Consider the following 21,511-nt stretch of genomic DNA (forward strand, 5'->3'; position numbering starts at 1 on the left):
ACCTGGTTTCCAGGTCCTTCCAACGCACATTTTATGAACGAGCCTTGGTCCTGACTTTGTGTTGTTTTGCTCCCTCCCACGCTCCCTTCCTTTGATCTCCCTGATGGTCCCCCCCCACCCCGACTTTTCTTATACTTCTGCTGGGCACTCTAACTACTTTTTACTAACACTGGAAAAGCAAGTAGTCGTCTCCTATATTTCCTCATTACATTTCCTTAATGGTACTAGGTGTACAATGATAAAATTGAGCCAACTGACCATGCAGCAACGAGAAAGCCCTGCATATACTAACCTCCATTTCCCACAAAGTCTACGTTAGCAGCTATGGGGAAACCAAGGCCGGCGTGGCTCTGCTCTCCCTGTGTGTGGCTGTGCCGGAGACCAGCCTGCCAAGGAGCTTTGCCCAGGAGCTACAGCAGTCAGTGATCCGATGCCGGGAGGGACTGGGGTAGAAGAGTCATAAAACCTGACAGTCTTCTCCTTCCTCGCTTCTTCCCTATGTTGAAGCACTCAACATCCAAATAAAACACAAAATAGGATAATAGATCCCCTTTAAGAAGCCCTCTGTTAATGCACTCATCTTGATAGAGCTAGCTAAGGGAGCAAAGGGTGGGTGGGGAGGGGAGGCAACAGGGCATAGTGTTAGCAACAAAAGTACAAGACAAAAGATGGCTGGAGTTTCCAGATCATCAAAAGTCCAAGGAGCCCCAGAGGCCATGGAGGTCTCATGGTGCCGGTGAGAGGACAAGACAGAGCCCAGACTGGCTATGATGCTAACAGATGCTCCCAGGACAGCGTGTTCTTCAAGGGCTCATGCCATAGCTAACCCTCCTGGAGGTGCCAGAAGCTGACCCAGAGTCTGGCATGAAACTGAGGTACAGTGTTGGCAGAAAGATGGGAGTCTCTGACCGTGTAAACTACTGGGCTCCAGGGACTGTGTTAAGTGCTGTACAAGCCTCATTTCATTGATATTCCTGGCGCCATCTTTCAGATGAGGAGACAGCATCCATGGCCATGTTGAGTACCCTAAGGATGAGATGATGCAAATGATCCTGAGTAGAGATTCAGGCCCCGGAGCGAGGGGGTCATGCCCTGATCTTTGTACAACCTTGCCATCTCCTTGTTTGCCTTCCCCCAAATACCCAGCCACTGTGTTTCTTTATCCAACTTGTTCATTTGCTACTTCATACCTTCACCCATCAAACATGCATGAGCTCAGGGACGGTGTGAAATACTGGGACCAAAACATTCACAAGGCATGACGCTTTTCTTCACAAGATGTTGCCTATTGCGGTCGGGTTGTGTCACCCCAAGTAATATGCTGAGGTCCTGGTTCCCGGTACCTGTAAACATCACCTTATTCGGAATTAGGGTCTTTGCAGATGATCAAGGTAAGATGAGCTCATACTGGAGCAGAGTGGGTCCTAACACAAATGCTGGTGTCCTCATCAAAGGAGGATAAAAGAGACCCACAAGGAGAGGACATGAAATGACAGGGGCAGGGACTGACTTGACACATCTCTAAGCCAAGGAACATGGAGAACCACCAGCAACACCGGAAGCTGAGAAAGGGATGGGACAGATTCTCCCTGAGAGCCTACACAGAGAGCAGGGTCCTGCCACCCTCCTGATCCAGGATCCCTAGGCTTCAGAATACTTCTGTTTTAAGCCACCTAGGTTGGGAGACCCATGCGGCCCATCAATGCAGAAAGCACTTGTCACACGCCAGCTATGTGCCCAGGCTCCTCTGGGTGCTGAGCCTCCAGAGACGCAAAAGGAAACAAACAAAACACATCGCTACCCTTGAGAAACCCTCAGAGGGAAAGGTAGGGGGGTGAGATGCATCTGGAAAATTCCACACAGACATAAAAGCACATCAAATCATTTTCACTGCTCCCTAGAAAACGTCTCCTTGAGGGGGCAAGAAATGGTTGTGTAATATTTATTCAGAGCTTATAGAATATGGTTTTCAATCCCAAGGGCAATGAGATGATTTTGATGTAAGCCAAGGGAGAGCTGCATGGAATGCTTTCCCAGCTCTGGGGATTTTCGTGTTTGTGTCAGGGGACTTCACATGTGTGTGTCTGCTTGTCCAAATTCCCAAAACTAAGTGGCTTGGGCCACCTCCACTGAATAACATAAAGACATGGTGATAACTCAAAAAATTTGGTATACTGGCGATGCTTAGAGTGGGTACAGCATGCTACAACTCTCTGCTTTAACTTCTGCTGGAAGGAGGAGGCGCATGAATAAACGATGGAAAGAAAGATCATTCTCAGGAGTTGTTGCTAAAAGTTATGTCCCTGAAAACTCTCTTGTTTGCAGAGAACGCAGGAAAAGCTACACTGTAAGTTACTGCAGAGATAATAGAATCCAACTGCTTTATTTCCTTAATTAACACTTTGTTCATTGCTGGTAACCAGAGCCTGAAGAAGCCCCAGTCTGTGACAGGCACTCTCTAAAGATTTAATTACAGATTATAAATAAAGGGGTGCCTTCCAGAACATGGGGATTGTGGCAAAGACAGGCTAGCTCTTCACTTCCTTCATGGACAGCCCCGATTCTTGCCAGAATGTGGCTGGACATGAGGACACAGCTTCCAGATTTGGTCCACAGAACACCCACCATGCTTCCATACTTCCTCTCCCTCCTCTTTTGCTGAGCCAGGAGGAGAGAGCACCTTGCAGGCCCTGGTGGGGATGGATGGCAGAGCCCCTGGAGAGATAAAACCCAGGTTTTTAAATGACCCCCATGGGACTATGACCAGGGCTATGAAGAAACCCTTATTATATTAAAGATTAAGTGGGAAACCACTAAAACTATGGAGTTTTTGGTTACATCAACTGGCTTCGTCTGATACAAGAACAAAGAGCAAATTCCACTTTTGACCTTCATGGAGAGAGGAAAGTAGTAAGTAAGTGTCAGGGGTGACCCTAGGGGGAGCTCCAAGGGCCAGATTAGCAGAGATGCTGTGGATACTACCTAGATGCTGTGGATACTACCTGGACAACAGACACAGGGATGCTGGTTGGGGGAGATGAAGGTCAGAGGGAAGCGTGAAAGAATAAGAGGGAAGGAGGAAAATGTGCAGATAAGAGTGCCGTCCACTTGTATGCACAGCATGGTGCAATCTGGGCTTCTTCCAGCCACTCTTACCCCTCCCGCCTCACACCTCACGCGGGATGACTTTTTAGCAAAGGCCACATACAGGAGAGGACTGGGAAATGGGAAAGATGGCCAAAGCTTTCTCACTTCTATGCTTTATGGCGCTGGGATGCTTAAAAGCTGTGTCACCCACATCGAGAACCACTGCTGGAGCATCAACTTAACACGTAAAGAAGACAGTAAGGGCACCTGGCTGGCTCAGTCAGTACAGCATGCGACTCTTGATCTCAAGGTCATGAACTCAAGCCCAGTATTGGCTGTGGGGCCTACTTAAAAAAATTTACAAATGAAAGAATAGAATGAATGTTCTGTAGCTACTAAGAAGGCTTGACAATCATAGGACACTCAGGTCTCCACTTCTGTTAACGAGCAATAGAGACGGGGGAGCAGCCCATGCGACTGGCTTTTGCCTCTACTTTTCCTTGCTCTCCCCTGCTCCTTCCAGAAGTCACCGAGTGCCAACAGGCACACACAGTTCCCAGCTTCCTCGCATCAGCTGCTGTCCCTTTGCTTACAGTTGAAAACAACTACAGTTCCTTTCAATCTTGCTCCAGTTACAACCCCCACCCCAAGTCCTGCTAGGTTCCCACGATCTTAACCAGTGATGAGCCCTTGGGGCCATCAGACACCCCCCCACAGGAGTTGGAAAGACTCCTCGCCTAGTGCTCCCACGGAGCCCAAGAGGGTTTAGTGAAACTGCCCTACACCGTGCCGTGTGAGCAGCAGGTGGAAGAGCTGGCCCTGCGCGTTCAGTGGCCATGACCCCCGCAAGGGGCTGCAGTCAGCACGTCCGTTCCAGCCCGTGTGGACATTTGGCCCCACGCCTCATCACCTCTGCTAGAAAGACCCACGGAGGCTGCTCCTCTATCTTTTTGGCAGGTCTGGGCATGCAGAAGCTGCTCAGTAGACGTTGAATGTGAACAAATGAATGAACAAGTGAATGATTAAGTAAATGAACAAATGAATGAACAAATGAATAAAAAATGGTTCCAAATTTTGGTGGGACTAGGGTATGCATGCTCATGATCTTAATCAACATATGTGAAGGAGGATACGGTATCGGTTAACACTGAAGCTTCTTGATTTAAGTTTTTAATGTTTCTTCATTTTTGAGAAAGAGAGACAGCATGAGCAGGGGAGGGGCAGGGAGAGGGGGAGACACAGAATCTGAGGCAGGCTGAGCTGTCAGCACAGAGCCCGACGCTGGGCTCAAAATCATGAACTGCGAGATCATGACCTGAGCCAAAGTCAAACACTCAACGACTAAGCCACCCAGATGCCCCAGTAGTTTCTTGATTTAAACACACACACACACACACACACACACACACACACACACACACACACCGATGTCCAAAATGCCACCTTTTAGGAAAAAAGTGGCTGGACCCTAATTTAATAGTTTACATAAATAGCTCCTTACTGGGCATCAAGCACCAAAGATCAGTCATATACATATAGTTGGGTTTCCTGAGATTATGGGGGGATCAAATATTCCAGCTTCTACATAGATGCTTGTATGTGGTCGATATGCCTTGTTTGTTGGGACAGAAAGTAGGACCTCTTCCTTGCAGCGAAGGAGAAGGGAATATCTGTGAGCACCTGTTCTGTGCCTGGCAGCGGGCACCTTCTCCCATCAAGATGCCACTGTCTTCCCGGAGTTCAGAAAAGGCTCAGGCAGGGCAAACTCCGTGATGTCACACAGCCAGTAAACGGTGGAATCAGGCTTCGCACCCAGGTCCTTCTGACCCCAAAGCACAGCTCCTTTCTTCATAGAACATATTTCTAAACGGAGTGGTCCAGACTGCCCCGAACTTAACACTTAGGGCTTCTCAAAAAGAGAAAATGCTCTCTACTCTCTTCCCAACCCTCGGAGAACACCTGATCAGTCTGAAGAACATCTGGCCTCGAACATCTCCACGTGGTAATAACAATTGCTACCATTATATAGATTTTTTAATAAAGGACCTAGGAATGAACAAGGTAAATGTAAAAAGTATTATATATTTAAAATATGGAGGGGCAATGAGGAATGAGAATATTGGGAAGAAAAAAATCATTCTTTTCGTTATGGAAAAATAACCATTTTTCTGCCATATAGACTCAGGGCAAAAAAGTTAGACGTGATGAGCTGTTAGGACATTTACAGCACTTGCCCATTGAGAGAAAAAAAACCATGTGGTCCCCAAATCAAGAACCACAGTGTAAGGAGATGCAGGGCTAAGAGATTTATAGAAATCCACATCTACAGGTGATCACTGATGAACTACCCCAATTGCATGGACCAGAGGGATCCAGGCACTGGCAATAGTAAATCCTGAAAACGCTGAAAGGGACCCCCTCCTGGCAAGTCCCCTTCAGCGATCGCAGTAGCCTTTCGGCCGCTGGAGAATGAGCTCTGGGTTTCATTCCGAGAACCGAGGGGGATGTACTTAGCCTTCGGTTAGGACCAAATTCATTTTAATGCAGCTTTGTGGCTCCTGTTTAAACAGCTGTTTATTCTCTCCCCAAGAAATTATCTAACGTGTTTTTGGAGGCAGCCACTCGGCCGCTGCTTGTGTAATAGCCCTAAACCCTGCAAGAGACAAACAAGCAGGGGCCAGTGGAAATTTATAGCGTAACCCAAGCTTGCAGAATCATAAAACTCGGGTGTTTTCCTTAATAGAGTCAGAGCCTCACATTCAATTCAAGGGTCAAGAATCTGAACCATTGGCAGACTTCCTACGACAAATATGGTGGTCCGAAATCCTAGACATCTGGCCCTGGTTCCCAAAGACACATTATAATATCAGGTCCAGAGGTAGAGTGACTGATTCCCAAGGACTTTTCTGGAACAACAGTGTCATTTTAGAAAAGGGAAGAAAAGAGAAAACAAACAACAAAACATGGCACATTCTGAAACATAAACTGAGGTAGAAGTTGTGTGTTTTGTTTCGTTTGTTTTGTTTTGTCTTGTTTTTAACAGACATGGCCACTGGCAAGCAAAATTTCCTGGGAGAAGCAAGAAAATAATTTAGAAAAAGCCATTTACCTGTCGTGTCCAGACTGTTATTAAGATCCTCTGTGTCTCACACACGCACATAATCTTCAAGTCTATCAGACAAATCACCGTGGACCTACGGTCTTACTGGTGGGGTCTAAAAGAAACACATCAATTTTCGAACACTAACAATTTTAATTTAGGACAAGAAGGAATATTGTTAGTAACACCGGGAAGCAAGAGGGAGGCATTTCCACTTGCAGAATAACAATACGAGTAAATTGAAATTGTTGTTTTCCGAATACAGTCACTTTATAAAATGCACAGTAACGCTTTTATATGTAAATTATCTAAACTCGGAAAACCCTTCACTTTAAATGGAATTGAGACTCGCTTAACGTAGAACGCTTTGGTGAAAATGTGCTTAAAATGAATAAAACTGCAAAACTGAAACAAATGATATTCTGCAGACAAATACTGCAAATAGATGCTAGTTTTTTTCCCCTCCCTTTTTCTTTTTTTGGTTGTTATTCGTCTTGTGTTTGATTGATAGGTGTTACACGAAGAGAAACAGCCAGCACTCCTGCCTGCAAATTTATTTTTAACTTCGCTGCGGCTTCACGTTAAGTGATATTTTCCAGTTGGTAAACTGTGAATGTTACTAATGGCGTTTCAGAGGAGGGAGGAGGAAAGCAGAGGTGCGAACACGAAGGCGCAGTGTAAGACAGTGTAACTTATTTGAATCAAGATGCTTGCTCCGAAACGCCCTTTCAAATGCATCCAGGGGTCTCATTTCCTTCGTAATACGTCTTATTTAAAACCTCCCTTTCCGTAATTAACAACACGCATGTCCCCCGCTGATGAGCGTTTCAAATCTTGGCAGTTTTCCTCGGGCGGATGTTAGAGCATCTGCAGACTTCCTCAGTGCGCATGTGGCCATCCCTCCGACGGGACCATGTGCTCTTTGAAGGCAAGCGCAGTATCTCTGGATTCCTGGTCTCTCCCTGCGCTGACCCTAACGACCTGATAGACGATTTAGCCAATGGTGGTCTCCCAAGAACGAATGAGCAGGGATGGGTGGACCAGCAGGGGGGCTGTCTCCCCCCAAATAACCCGTTCACCACGATCACTCCCACTGTGGAGATGGCTACGTGCCAGGTCCTGTGCTCCACACAATATGTGCAGAGACTTAGAAAAATGGGGTTTGACGGGAAAGTGATTACCCATAACCAAATAGCATGAGGGGGTGCCAGTGGGGGTGGGCTTGGATCTGAAACCAGGTGTATGTGATGGGAGCTCACAATCCTAACCGGCCCCTGTTAGACCTGCTGGGCAGGGTCTCGGCTTGTCCATTCACCCCCTCCACACGGTGGCTTTCTCTAGTGCTTCGTACCTTACAGAATAAATAAACAGAAATTTAAAAAATAATTTAAACAAAGGCGTATCCGTTCAAGTTTTTCAGAAGGAGCCCTGGATGATATTTCCCCCAGGTTGTGGACCAAGGCCATCCCCCTTGTCTCCTTTTCATCTCAAACTTCTCGGTTCTCTCTGTTTCTTTTTCCCCCATCCCTACAGTCAATCAATAGAACAATTCCTGGCATAGAGTAGGTGCTTGACAAATATTTGTCACCTAAACAAATACTCCCTTTACAAAAAAAAAATCCTTAGTAAAACTGGGAGTCTCCTGAGGCACAGACCTTCCCCGTCCAGAGTGCGGAAAGGGGCAGAGAATGTATCCATGTATTCATCGATTCACGTTAGGACGAGTAGTTAAGACGTGCTTTCCACGCAGGGATGGACAGCAGACCAAAGCTACATATCTAGTTTTTAAAGTCTGACTGCAGCTCTTAAATTAGCAAAAAAGAATCAAACTCATTTAACTCCCAACACTGTAAAAACCAGTGATAACTCCTGAGCCAGTCTTTTTTCTTTTTTCTTTTTTAGCACTACAATAATTCTTTTATGATGGTATCCGGTGAGAATCCCTCATGGAATCTTCTCTTAACATGGAAATGCATATGGCCGCTGTGGAACAACAGCTGCATAACTACATAATTGTTTACAAATGCGCAAAATAAGTACCCAAACCAATAAAAAATAATAACTTGGGCATCCATAAAGAAGAGATTCTATAAACATGCAGTGGCCCATACTTTCTCTATAAATAACTGGTGAGGCAAAAATACAACCACCAGAACCCCTTATTTCAAATCCCTTTCCATAAAGTAAATGGCGTTGGCAGTCTGGCGGCCTAATACCATTGTGCTTTCCCAAGCAAAAATGCGTTTTTATTAACATTTATCATTTAGACGCCATTAAAGTAACTGCAGTAAAAGTGGGTCCATTTACAACAAGACACTGGGTGTGGAGTCCACTACGTTCTGAATGTGTTTCAGACCAGCACATGGCTTCCCGCCATCACCAAGGAGATGGAGGCCACAGAAAGGGAAATTGTGAATATGATGATGGCGAGGAGAAAAGAAAAAAACATGGACCCTTCCAAATATGTTTCCAACTACTGTCCGTCATGATCTTCCAATACATCCACCAACCCGATGGAATTCCATAGTGGAGTCTCCAAAAAGCAAGGAGACTTGCCCTTTAGGGCTTCTCAGCCTTGAATGTTCCTCTCCTTTTCCACTCCACCTGCCTGGTGTGTCCAGGGAAATTCCTACTCACTCATCAAAACCCAACTCAACTATCTTCTGGCCCAGGAAACATTCCTTTTCTGACATCAAAGTCACGCCCTTCACAGCAGTTCCTCTGTCAATTTCTGCACTCAACACACAACTGTCGACCCTCTACCAAGAGCCCAGCACTGCTCAAAAGGCACTGGAGATAACGATAATGAACAGGATGGACAAAAAGCTTGTGGTCTCCAAACACATGACTATCTAAGTAGTATAATGTCAGGCAGGATTATATTAGCTCAGGTTCTGTACTTATTGTAATTATTGTGTCACATCTCCCAGAATAGACTATTGACCACAATATCTCTATATTCACGTGGCTTCTCAAGTTAGCAATGTCTATTGAATTTAAATTTAAAAAATTTAATATTTATTTATTCCTCAGAAAGACAGAACACATGTAGGGGAGGGGCAGACAGAGATGGAGACAGAATCCAAAGCAGGCTCTGAGCTGTCAGCACAGAGTCCGATGAGGAGTTTGAACTCGGGAACCATGAGATCATGACCTGAGCCAGAGTCGGACACTTAACCAACTGAGCCACCCAGGTGCCCCTGATTTAAATTAAAATTTTAAAACTCCATGAACTATTAGCATAGTGCAGGTCAAGCACTAGGCTGAAGGACAGGGACTGGATTTATACAAAATGCTTCTGCCCTCCAGGAGCTTAGAGCCAAAGCCTGAGCAACTCTGGTCACGGGAATCATGATCACAGTGGGATAAAACCATGTACCCTTTATACTTCTCAGAGCAAACGCCACTTCCTGTTATCCTCACAACAGTGGGGAGAGGTGTTATTAGTTGAACTTTATTGAGCATCAAGGCATTCATTCCCTAATCCCTCAGCATGGAAAAGGATAGAGGCTATACCCCTTTTGCGGAAAAAAAAAAAAAAAAAAGCAGAACCAACATGAAGCTGGTGAGATTGGGTAAAGAAAATCTGGCTAAAGAAATAGTTGCCTACAAGAAGGGTGATGGTCAACCAGAAGAGGAAATGAGGCCGGAAGCTGCTGGGTCATGGAGACCCAGCACGAAAGGAAGGCCCTGCAGATGGATAAGGGACGCACGTCCTTGAGGCTCACACCTCCAACGAAATCTCCCTGGAGACGGTTTGGTGGGCCCTACCTTGATGTCACAGGAAAAGCAGCATAGAGACATGAGGGTTACCACAGAGCCACGGCCATGTGTCCAGGAGTGGCTGTGGGGATAATGGCGTGGAGACATGCACAGCATTGCATGGGGATCCTGGTGCAGGGTCTACACTGCAGGTGCATCCGGGACAAGGGTCTTGGGAGGGTTCTTCTACCACTGAAGTCTAGTCTCAAAGGGCAAGCAGAATTTGGCAGGTGCACTGGTTCCTAGAAAGGCTATAACAAATCACCACAAACTGTATCAGAACAGCAGCAGAATTATGGTTTCGCAGTCATGAAGGCCAGAAGTCTGAAATCGAGGTATCAGCAGAGCATCCCTCCCCTCTATGCCTCTAGGGGAGACTCCTTCCTCACCTGCCACCTTCTGGTAGCCCCAGATGTTACTCGACTTGTGGCAGCACAATACCTATCTGGGCCTCCATCTGCCTGTGATGTTCTCTCTGTGTGCCTCACCACATCGCCCTCCTGTTCTAGGTGTCGTCTCTGTGTCCAGATTCCCCCTGTGTATAAGGATGCTGGCCATACTGGATTAGGGTCCACCCTAAGGACCTCATTTGAACTTGATCACCTCTGAAAAGATCTTATTTCCAAATAAGGCCACGTTATAAGTTGCTGGAGGTTAGGACTTCAACTTGACCTTTGGATAATTTTGGGGGGGGAGGGGTAACACAATTCAACCCACAGTAGCAGAGCAGTACGGGGGTAAACAGTATTTCCCAAAATACCTGGGTTGGAACCTGTCTCCTCCACTTACTACTTGTGACGAGGGGAAAGCCTGACCCATTTTGTCTCTGTTTTCTCACCTGTAAAATGAGAAGGTCAACACATACCTCACAGGCTGGTTACAAGGACTGAAAGAGCTAATTCAAGGATAAGAAAGATGAGTAGCTGAGGAACTCGAGAGCTTTCTTCCCCCTGTTCCTTTCTTTTAGACATCCTTTTGGTGATAATATTTATTTGGATGCATCCTCTCTGAGACCACATGATTTCTTGCTCAAAGGCCTAAAAGACCTCGTGTGGCAGACATCTTGGTTGGCGGCCCCATCGGCTCCCTCCCTTGCAGGGCTCCACACGCTTGTCCATCATCCCCCAAAGCCAAGGAGGCCACATGACAGGTTCTGGAAAAGCTTTTGCGTTTCCTGAGAAAAGGGTCAGAGCCAGCTGGTACCATTCCCTTCTTCTTCCCAGCTGGAATCCAATGAGTATGTCTAGCATGGTGGTAGCCATCTAAGAGCCCGGAGGAATGACCTCGAGAACCGCAGGGCTGGTGACCCAGAACTCTGACAAGTGTTGAGCTGCTGAGCCATCTGTGTCACTGCCAGAAAATGCCTCCCTCTGGGCTCCTTATTAAGCAAGAAAAGACAAAGTCCTATTTGCTTACACTAATTTTACTTGTGGTTTCTCTAACTTGCTGCTGAACTCGCTCCTTTCTGATAAACCTTTTAGTTGGTCTCTGTGTTTCCAATCCTAAACCAGAATGATCCATTCTCTACCCACCAGCCGTGATGGTGGCATGAGCCACATTATAATACAGCCTATCATATGTGAGATCTTATGTCAAACGTACATCGTATCCTATCAGTCTCTCTGGCTGGAAACCATGCAGTGGCTCCTAACTGAAACCAGAGGTGTCTCAAGCCCTCCCTTTCCAAGGCTCTATGTGACTGGCCCCTGCCCTCATTTCACCTTGAACCTCCCCCCTCATCCATTTTGTTCCGTCTCCACTGAGCCTCCTCACTTCCGCCAACACGCCAAACTCCTTTCAGGTCCAGAGGTCTTGACAACTGTTTCTTCTGCTTTGGACATGTTGCTACTGTAACTCTGAGTAACTGGCTCTTCATCATCCTCTGTGTCGCTCTTAGAAGAGCACCTTGAGCAGGGAGGCTGTCAGAACACGTTCAGTGAATGAAGGAGAGAAAAATCTAACACTCACAGAGCACAACGGTGTGAAACAGCCACATAGTCAAAGAGGACCCCATGCAAGAGTTCCAGGTTCATCCAGTCACCTAAAATCCACATTTCGTTTTCCTTTACCTGCTTCCCTCCTCATCCTACCAAGCACAGTCTAGTGGAAATTAAACCTGGATGCATCTGCATGTACCCACAAAGCCCTCCTACTCAGCAGTATAGCCAGGGGGGACCCCGAGAGTCCTAGGCCTTAGGTCTTTCTCTTTCTCTCACTATATTCCTATCGGGACCTATGCATGAGTCTGCTAGAGCTGCCAGGACGGAATGCACACGCTGGGTGGCTCACACAACACACATTTCTTTTCTCGTAGTTCTGGAGGCTGGAATTCTTCGGTCACGGTGTTGGTAAGTTTGGTTTCTCCTGAGCCCTCTCTTGCATGCAGATGGCCATGTCCCGCTGTGTCCTCACATTCTCTTTCTTCTGTGCATGCGCACACCTCACGTCTTTTTGTGTGTCCAAATTTCTTCTTACAAGGACACCCATCACATTAGATTATGAACCAACCGAATGGCTTCATTTGAACTCAATCACCTCTTTAAAGATCCTCTTTCCAAACGTATTCACATTCGGAGGCTTCGGTTCAAATTATGAACTGGGCCGTGGGGGAATACAGTTCAACCCCTCACACATACCGAATAATACCAGTGTCAGAGGACAGAGCTTTGCGGGGCCTGGTGACCGGGAATGAGCGATGTCTTACAGCTCACACTATGACCTGTCATTTCTGGTAGTCTGTCTCTTGAGGTGGCCAGATCACATTTTCTTAGAGAAATTTTCTTTTTCTTTCATTTAAAAAAAAATGCTTTATTTATTTTTGAGAGAGAGAGAGAGAGAGAGAGAGAGACAGAGACAGCATGAGCAGGGGAGGGTCAGAGAAAGAGGGAGACACAGAATCTGAAGACAGGCTCCAGGCTATGAGCTAGCTGTCAGCACAAAGCCTGATGTGGGGTTTGAACCCACAAGGTGAGATCATGACCTGAGCTGAAGCCAGATGCTCAACCAACTAAGCCACCCAGGCACCCTATCTTAGAGAAATTTTCAAACGTACCTAATAGTAGAGAAATTAGTTAAGATGAACCCATAATCCACCAAGAGCGACAATATTTTCCAATCTTGAGTCGTTTTTCCTGCCCTCCACCTATTTTCTTTTTAATTAAAAAAAAATGCTTTATTTATTTTTGAGAGAGGGAGACACAGAGCATGAGCAGGGCAAAAGCAGAGAGAGCAGGAGACACAGAATCTGAAGTAGGTTCCAGTCTCTGAGCAGTCCGCACAGAACCTAACATGGGGCTCGAACCCACAAGCTGTGAGATCATGACCTGAGCCAAAGTCGGGCGCTTAACCAACTGAACCATCCAGGCGCCCCCAACTATTTCTTTTTATTACTTTAAAGCCAATCCCAGACATCTCACTGGTATACCTTTTTCAGTATGAGTCTCTAATTCAAAAATAAATTGTATTTAAAATATTACCATGCTGACGAAATTAACAGTACTTTCTTAATACTATCTATTACCTATTCCATATTCAGATTTCCCTGATGGTCTCAGAAAATTGTCTTTGGTAGTAGGTTCATTTAAATCTAAATCAAAACAAGCTTCATGTATTGCAGTTAGATGCTGTGTCACTCGCTTCTTTTTTAATCCGTGCAACATTCTGAGGTCAGACGCACACTCCCTTCGCACTCAGAGCACTTTCTCACTTAAGACGTCACAGGAGAGCATCCATCATCCAAGATAGGGGAGCCCAGGAGCTCAGGCTCCCATGAATGGGAGGGGGCTCAGGCTGCTTCTTCGCCGAACTCGCACAGATTATGGATGATTTAATGTCCAGGAGGGCAGTGCTGAAAGAAATGCTCTTTCTCTTTCCAAGTGAGCTTTGTTCTGAATTTGGATTAATTTAAATGGCATGTGCACAGAGGGAATTTGTAAGATATGTTTACGGAATAATTGTGATCAATACTCATGCGTTTATAAGTGGGAGTGTGTGCGCAGGAGGCTTTGAGGAGGCTCCTGTGTGCTCACTCTTTAACGGTGATCAATACTCATAGTCAATCACCAACAGCAGAATTGGAGCAAACATTTATATTCAAACTGTGCTGGGTCCCCTTATGGAAGGCTCTTTCATGGGGTCGGTGAGTCGCAAATACATTTATCAGACGCCGTTATGCGGGGATGGAACTATAAAAACACATTTTTAAGTATTAAAGGTTTATCATTCCGTCATCTGTTCACACTTTCATCACCGAGATCTTTGGGGCTGGTCTTTCAAACTATTATTCCCAAACAGCTGTACGCTCTAAAATTGATAGTCTTCTTAGCGGATGGATCCACAAAAAAATTGTTAAATATTCAAAAAGCTCTCAATGGCTGCAGCCATCCAGTCCGAACACTTCCATTCAGAGCACATGTACCAGTCTGGTAAGGGCCTCTAGCCCCCTATTTGTTGAAGTAATTATTCAGTCCGGTTATTACTGAATAAGCCCCCCGAATGGTGAAGCTATTCAGAGAGGAGAGGGATATATTTTAAATGTGCATACCTGCACATCGCCTTGAATGTTACAATTTCCGTGTGACATTGGAGGATTCGTGATAGATTTGTTTCTCTAGCGTACAACGGCCAGACTACCAAGAACAGAACCAGGCACATTCCTTGGTTACTTTAGCCAGCTGCCTTTAAAGGAACTCACTTTGCAGCATTCCCCCGTGGCGACCCTCCATGTTCTAAAATTCCTGTTGAGTGGTGATTAGGTCCTAAAATCTGGCCTCGACCAACAGCTGAGCGACTTGAGGTCCAGATGTCGGTCAGTGCACGAGCAGAAAAGAGAACCGTGGGGAGACGAGACACGCACACCCACTCCAGCTTTCATCTGTCGTCTCCCGGGTGTGGACGTCCCAGCAGGGCCATGACGGAAAGCTCGGTGGGGTGGGCGCGTACTGGAGGAACCAGGCCGGGGGACTGCGCAGGCACCCCATTTCCTGAATGCGCGGCTTCCGTGAGCAAGTCTCCCAACAGTTAGGTATACATGCAGTGTGGTGGTTCTCTGAGCCTTTTGGGAGGCGTCTCCAGCTGCTGCAAATGCACGGGCCATTGGGTGATTTGAGGGCACGATTTAATGTGGGTAAGACACCTGTTCCCAGGGCTCCCGGTGGGAAAGACAAGGTCAGCTCTGGGGACATCTCTATTAGGAGGAGAGTCACTCCGGGCTGCAGCTGGCCGGCCAGACGGCAAACAGTCTCTGCAACAAGAGGCCACATGAAGCAAATTCCTTTGGCAGCAACCAGTGCTCCGTCACACTGCAGTTTGTTTTCATCACTTGTTAAGAGGCCCCGAAAGTGAAGGGCGTGACAGCACGTCCACCTGAGAAGCTGGTGGCAGAGCGGCGCAGATGGGCAAGAGGCTGGAAGATGTTCTCATGAAGATGGAGAGTCAAACATGCTCTTTTTATCACATGACAGGGCCTGGCTCAGAGATGAACCGAATTCCTCTGGAAGACCCGTATCTCGGGGAGGACTCCAGCGGGGCGATCACTTCCACCAGGCTGGGCCTGCCCCGGGGACCCTCTGAACCGGAATGGCCCAGGAATCTGCAGGCTCGCCCTCAGCCAGACACGCCAACTCTCCCCTCTGTGATCACTGCTTAGCTTAAATGAGTTAATCTCGTTTTCCAGATGAATTGTTATTTTGTCTCCCGCAGGCTGTGATTACTGGATAAAAGTACTGTGTTAACAGGAGGGCTGGGGGGTTCCGGCACCAGACCCCACACCCACGGTGCTGGCTAATCTCCACTCACCTTGTCTCCCCGTGCCCTGTGGAATGGGGTTACAAGAACCGGAAGGGGAGCGGGGAACCGTGGAATGACACGGGGGGCGGTACACCTTTCAGATGAATTATGGCCCCTCATAAGAGGTCAGAGGACCAATTTATCTTCATGTTTTGAAACACAGTTTATAATCCTGACAAAATTTAAAACACATCTAGGGCAGAAGAGACGTGTAAATGATGCTGAGTTTTCCGCTCCTTTGTCTGAGCTGCTCTTGGAACACATGAGCCAGCAAACAGGTCCGGGCTGGGGGCCCTACTCCCTGGAAAAGATTTCCCTGGGGTGCTGTCAGAGTTTTCTGTCTGTTTGTTTTTGGAAGGCCAACCCCTGGAGCTTTATGCCTCTGTGACTGATGGTAAGCACCATTTCTCTTTTTAAGTTTTTAAAAATTACTTTGGACTGCAGACCATAATATATGCCATTGGGGCGAAGACTTGGGTCCTAAGCCCACTCCCCACCTTCTTTCACTGCGAGGTCTCCAGAAAGCCGCTGAATTCCCAGCAGTTTGGCATCTTGGGAAGGGGTAATAATTACCTCCAACTTTTTTTTTAAATTTTTAATGTCTTATTTAGTTTTGATACAGAGAGAGACAGAGCATGAGAGGGGGACGGTCAGAGAGAGAGGGAGAGACAGAATCCGAAGCAGGTTCCAGGCTCTGAGCTACCTGTCAGCACAGAGCCCGACACGGGGCTTGAACCCGCGAACGTGAGATCATGACCTGAGCTGAAGTCGGAGGTTTAACCGACTGAGCCACCCAGTAGCTCCTACCTCCAACTTTCAAGGCCATTGTATGGATATACAATAAAGCACGCTGTTAGAAGGTCGCACATATTTAATAAGGAGTAGCTCCAAAAAGCATTCTTACTTCCTACAGAAGTTACTGAATCATGAACTGATATCGAGACTGTGTGGTGGAGCAGGGAAGAAATGACTAGAGGTCATAGGTGGGTGCTGTATTTAGCAAACAAAAAAATATTGGATACCTAGTTAAATTCTAATTTCAGATAAACAAATAATTTCATATATATATATGAGTATATAAGAGTTTTCACATACATATATGAGTACAGGTACATCCTATGTGTGCGTGTGTGTGTGTATGTATGTGTGTATATATATATACATACATAAGCATAATATATATACATATACACACACAGGATATATATACTATATATATATATATATGCAGTATAAATAGGGGAAATATAAATATGTCCCAAAGGTTGCATGGCTACATTTATACTAAGAAACGACTTGCCGTTTATCTGAATTCAAATGGAATTGGGTGTCTTGCATTTTATCTGGCAAGACTCGCTGTAGGATCCGGGGTCAGAAGATCGAGACCAAGTCTTCCTTACCAGCGAGGTAACTCAGGCACAGACACTGTAGTTCTCTGAGCCTGAACTTTCCTCATCGATGAAGGGAGCCCAGCTGTAAGAACAATCCCTGTGTAATTCACACGGTTGTGGATGGAATCGAAAGATGTCTGGGAACATGATTTGTCATGTAAAGTATCATTCCTTCAAAAATTGTTTTCTTGTTCATTTATTGCTTTAGAATAGAAACAGCCTAATGTCCAGCTAATTTTACAGAGGGGCCTGGGGACTGACTGGGACATCGAGGGGGAAATTCTCTGCCTAAGACCTGCCTTTACAGTGAGGGACAGGGCCCCTCCTCATCCCAGGAGGGAGGAAGTGCTCCCCACATGCTGTTTGCTGTGCATACTTGGCCACAGGCAGCCTGGTAAAGCTGTGTTTCCTGTCACACCCATAACGGCACGTTTCTGGGGTCTGTGTCCATCCCAAGGATGGTCTCTGATGTTAGGTCTGAAGTGGATGCTTCCCAATGAGAGGTGCCCCACACTCCAGAAGCTGCTGAGGATCAATAACGTCTATCTTCATTATTCCCTCCTCCTGTGGGGGGTGGTGATTGTCACCTGGGGGTGCTAGATGTCCCACGATGGGAAAGCGCCATGTCTTCTGAGCGCGCCCAGTGTTAAGGCCAGGCCGGTGTCAATCCTGGCTTCACCACCCACTACTTGTGGCTACTTGCGGGATCTCCGTGAACCTCAGGGGACCCAAGAGCAACAATCGATGAGACCCGGCTGACTGAGTTGACGAGGATGTGACAGAAGACCAGACACGTAGAGCATGATCTCACTGCCCTCTTCCTTGGCACATGCTCAGCATGAAAGGACTATTTTTCACACCGTGGGTAGGCACACTAACCAACAAAATCCTAGATTATTTCGGGTGGTATTTCCCAGTCACCAGGTACAAAAGAGAGCCAGCTGCAGAATATGGGGCAAGACGTCCACCACTGCCTTTGGAGACCCCTGGGCCTCATTCCCCACTCCACCCCTGACCCAGCGGGGGAGAGCTGGGATTCACAGACCCTTCTGAGGCAAACGTTCCGGAGCAAGCCGAGGAGGACCCTGCAGAGAGTACCCCCTGCAGATGCCACGTACCTCTGGTGCTTGTGTACAAGATGCCGCCCTACAGGTGAGGAGGTACGGACACACACATCGCCCACGTTTTACACACGGCGCACCAGTTTTCATAGATTTGTGGGGGTTTGCACAAGTTCTGGGCAAACCATGTTTGCAAGCAGGTTAAGTCTGACTACGGTAACTTTTTAAGGTATTGGAGGAAAGCTTTTGTTTTCGGATGAGTAATGTTCTTTCATGGGGTGAGGTGTGGAAGGAGGGTAAGGAGAGTAAACTAAACCCCTCAGGCGACGACCACGTGAGTGACCAGAATGAACGCTGAAGCAAGGCCTTCCTCACAACCCAGGATGTCAACGTTGCAAACAGTTTGGTCATGAAGGGACCAAAGTTTATCTTCCGTCTAAAACACGCAGTGGTTTGTGCGGAACGTGGTCTCTTTTGGCGACTGGGGTCTGATGGATTCACTTCTAGAGGCAGTCGTATCCCAGTCAGCCATAAGCGTGAGAACCCTCGGAGAAGGTCGATGACCCCGTCAGTACTATGTGTGAACACAAGTCACGAGGCGAACCTCAGGCTGGAGGACAGCCATTCTCTCTGGCCGATGGACTGTCAGCGCTTCAGTAACTGGAAGAGCATCTACTTTGGGGGATAGAGACACTCGGAGGCACTGAGCTCTCCTGCGCTTCCCGTAGCTTCTCTCCAGCTGACAGATGAGAAGGTTGAGAAAGCAAAATGAAACCGATGAGAGAGGGGAAGGGGAGGGCCCGGAGAAAGCTGCACAGAGATGTAGCCCTTGACTCTAGAGAGAGAGAGATGGAGATGGAAATGTGACAGACTCCGGATGCCTCCGGAGAGGAGATCCTTGGAGAAAACACCAACTCTAAGGGCAGAGGCAGGTAACGGCCCAGGTGCTTTAGCCTGGATCTGGAAATAATACATGTGTCTAAGGATGTGTGTGTGTACATGCATGCGTGTGTGTGTGTGTGTGTGTGTGTGTGTGTGTAAGTTAAAGGCAACTCTCTTCAAAAAGCTACCCTGATGGTCTGAAAAAGAATACAGGCAAATCTTAGTCAAAAATAGTACACATATATGTCTAAGGTATTTTCTGATAACCTTATTTCATATTATCTAACTTTATTAAACTGGGGACTTTTCAATGGAAATCTTTTAAATAAAAAAATGTATTTTTAAGTATTTTTATTTATTCTGAGAACGACTGAGAGAACAGCGAGGGGCAGAGACAGAGAAGAAGACTCTCAAGCAGGCTCCCTGTTGGCAGCGCAGAGCCTGACATGGGGCTAGAACTCACAAAACTGTGAGATTGTGACCTGAGCCATAATCAAGAGTCGGATGCTTAACCGACTGAGCCACTCCGGCACCCCAATAAAAATGCATTCTGATAAATAAGGGATGAGTATGTTTAAGATCAAATGTGGACAAACTCATATTTGAATTTTTGAAAAACCACCATCTCTGACTACAAAGTATATTTCACTGCATGGTGAGCTTCTTGAGATTACAGACCTATCTGACTCACTGCTACAGGCACAGCATCTCACCATCCTTCACGCTCAATAAATGGGATTTAGTGAACCCTGAATGCCTCTTCCTAGCAGGTCAGGTTCCTTAACGAAGGAACACTACCACCACCTGGTGACAAGATACCAGAATTGCAGGAATAGGGTTTTTCGTTTTATTCTCGTTCTTGTTCTTAATGCAAGGGCACACAGGAGCAGTCTTAATCTGGTGACACATGAAGCATGACACAAAGTCGCCAAGTGCAAAGAATTCAAAGCGAGAAAGCAAATAAATATGAAACGGTTTTGTGCGCATGAACCCAAGCAGTACTGGCTTTTGTCCAGTCCTTTCCTGTCATGTGAAGTACTTATTTCAGGGTCCTCCCATACTTCTTAGGCTGCATGACTGTAGGCTCAGAGCAGAGCCAGAGCCTGGCCCTCACGTGAGCCTAGCGGGCCTGGAAGGTGGCGGAGAGCTGACAAACTGAGAACAGAACAAACACAGAGAGGCTTCACTCGGGAACAGTGCTCGGTTTTTTTTTTTTTTTAAACGGCCACACGTGCCTTCCCTTGTTTTCATATCCTCTCAAAAGAAGACCCTTTGACTCTTTTTGCTTTGTTTCGTTTTGTTTTTCATATAGACCATGTTGTCAGCGAGGTCCGGAAGCTACAATGAATATAAAGTACTGGGCAAAACGGCATTTGATAAATGTAAACAGTATGCATAGAGAAAACCTCTCAGATGAAAAACCCACATACATTTTTAGCGGCCATCAAACTGAATGCAAATGGCTTTGGAAAATATAAGTTGTTGGCTTTTTAATATCACAGCCTTTTCTCTGGCCCTAAAAACACTGCTGCGCTAAAAAGAAATCGTAACTAAATAAACCAGGTGCCTGATTTTCAGCTCGCAGAGAGTCCCGGCCTCTGCCCTAACTCAGAGGCAGTGCTGTCCTTCTAGAAATGTTAGATGGGTTGGGGGGGGGCGGGGGGGGGAAGTTGAGAGAACCAGAAATGCTGCTATTTTTTCAGGCTGCCTCTCAAAAACAAATGTGCTTCACTTTTTAAGGAAAGAAGAAGCAATTAAAGAAAGAAATAGAAGACTTAGCCCCGGCTCGCAAATGAAGCCACGGCATGTCACCGCTTTGGAATCGCTGGGCTCCAGTTGTTTCCCAAGGCAACGCATAGGCAGCCTTGCCCGAAAGGAAGGAGTCAATAGGGAGAAAATAAATAGAGCGTTTCCAGAACTCACCCAGCAGCTCGGAAAACGGTCTGCTTACTATTATACAGTTTGAACATTGTCATAATCATTTTCACAGTAAAGACACCCTTCTTGCAGTTTAGACCAAGAATGCATGACTAATTTTAACCACTTGTGCAAATCTCCTAATGGAAATTTCAAACAGCTTGTGTGGATTAGAGCTTTGCAAAGTGTATGGACAGAGTAGCCACAGATACCAAGGGGCAGCGATCCTCGCACCAACCCCGTCGGTGCCTAACGGGTTCCCGAACGACAAAGGCAAGTCACACACGCCAGAACTCCCCTTGACACCACATGTAGCAGACATCACATGTGCACAGGAAGTGCAACCAAGGGTCGTGCAATGGCAGAGGAGAAAATGCAGGCAACCAGCCGTGTGCTACCATCTCAAGAAGCACCACGAAGTCCTGGAGGACCCCCTGCCCCCCTCCACCATCGTATGGGACCTCACCAAGTTCAAGCCATACAGCCTCACTGTGGGGAGCGCGGTTCCCATTTTACGGACAGAA

At 46.7% G+C, this 21,511-nt stretch overlaps 1 protein-coding gene across 4 annotated transcripts in view; it reads right to left on the reverse strand.

Moving 5' to 3' along the window:
• The window catches only part of WWOX (WW domain containing oxidoreductase), a 923,424-nt gene that overhangs the window by 405,881 nt on the left and 496,032 nt on the right, over positions 1–21,511 (reverse strand). The window lies entirely within an intron of this gene.

This window comes from Suricata suricatta, chromosome 16, assembly GCF_006229205.1.
Source record: "Suricata suricatta isolate VVHF042 chromosome 16, meerkat_22Aug2017_6uvM2_HiC, whole genome shotgun sequence".
Taxonomy (NCBI): Eukaryota; Metazoa; Chordata; class Mammalia; order Carnivora; family Herpestidae; genus Suricata; species Suricata suricatta.